Here is a 1,618-nt window from a genome sequence, read left to right on the forward strand (position 1 = left end):
ACTAGGCAAAGAACTTTATTAACCTTTGTTTCAAACTTGATTCCCAGGCTTCTTCGGCTTAATTAGCTGCAAAGAATGAATTGTGTATAAGCAAAAACTGAAAAGAGCTGCAGTGTCCAAGGGGCTTGGGCTTAAAAATATTAGAGATCTAGATTTTATCAGATCCATAAACAAAAATTTCTTAAAAAGCAGTCATAATATAAAATAGCAGCTCCCAGTAACTTCTTCAAGTTTTATCTTCAGAAGTTGACTCAATTCAGTTTGCCTCATTCTTGGAAGCCTCATCAAAATTCTCCACAAGATCTGGAACTTCATCATCATCATCCTCTCCAGTAGCAAGTGGTGCTTTTCCATCTACAGATTGTTTGGGCAGAGCTTCAGCCAGTCTCCTTAATCTAGTCAGACTATCTGCACCAAGCTGGTTTACGGTGCTGGGTAGCGTTTCTGTCAGCTGCTTCGTCTCAGCATGGCCTGTAATGGTGAATGCATTCGCTGCCGGAGATGCCTGAACTTTAGGGTTGTTAAAGTGGATCACTGTTCCTTGGTTTGTAAACATATTCACCTCTTCAATACCAGAGATATTGTTTACCCCTAACTTCTTTAAGGAGAACTGAAGATTTTTATCATCTGCTGTGACTGTTCTATGAACCGCCTTCTTTCTGCGAGCAGTTCCTTTCCCACCAATGCGCACTTGTGCCTGCAGTTTGGCGAGTTTTTCCTGGTTCATGATTGTTTCTTTCATCTTGTTGGAGCGAATAAGGGGCCGCGTGGGGGGCTAGGGTTGGTGCTCAGGGGGTCTGGGGTGGACCAGCTGAGATTAGACGCACGCACGCGGAGACGCAAGAGCTAAAGGGCAACAATATACTTCTAAATAGTCCACGAGTCGAAGAATAAAACCCAAAATAAATTAGGTAATATTTTGTATCGAATGATAAAAAAAAAATGTAACATATAAGGATCTGTGAGGTGCAGCCAAAGCAGCCGTTATGGGGAAAATTATGGTTTAAATACTCATATTAGAAAAGAAGAAAGTTTAAATGTTTGTATTAGAAAAAAAGAAAGATTTAAAATTAATTATTTATGGTTTCACATTAAGAATCTAAGAGGCCGTGTGCGGTGGCTCACGCCTGTAATCCCAGCACTTTGGGAGGCCAAGGCGGGCAGATCACCTGAGGTCAGGAGTTCAAGACCAGCCTGGCCAACATGGTGAAACCCCATCTCTACTAAAAATACAAAAATTAGCCAGGCGTGGTGGTGGGCATCTGCAATCCCAGCTACGTTGGGAGGCTGAGGCATGAGAATCACTTGAACCCAGGAAATGGAGGTTTCAGTGAGCTGAGATTGCACCACTACACTCCAGACTCCAGTCTAGGTGACAGAGCGAGACTCCGTCTAAAAACAAACAAACAAACAAAGAATCTAAGAAAAGTAAACCAAATTAATTAGAGGAAGAAAATAATAAAACTAAAAGTAGAAATCAATGCTACAGAAAAGAGACAAACAACAGAGAAAATTAACAGTGAAGAGTTAAGTCTTTTAAAAGATTGTATGTTTTAGAGACAGCGTCTTGCTGTCATTCAGGCTGGAGTGCAGTGGGGCAATCATAACTCACTGCAGC

General features: G+C 41.5%; 1 pseudogene across 1 annotated transcript; it reads right to left on the bottom strand.

The window, feature by feature from the left end:
* LOC108531391 (transcription factor BTF3 pseudogene) lies at nt 1-769 on the bottom strand (annotated as a pseudogene). Its single transcript, XR_001886150.1, has one exon. The product of XR_001886150.1 is annotated as a transcription factor BTF3 pseudogene (transcript).
* Between the last annotated feature and the right edge of the window lie 849 nt (nt 770-1,618).

This window comes from Rhinopithecus bieti, unplaced genomic scaffold (assembly GCF_001698545.2).
Source record: "Rhinopithecus bieti isolate Rb0 unplaced genomic scaffold, ASM169854v2 scaffold_7967, whole genome shotgun sequence".
NCBI classification, from domain to species: Eukaryota; Metazoa; Chordata; class Mammalia; order Primates; family Cercopithecidae; genus Rhinopithecus; species Rhinopithecus bieti.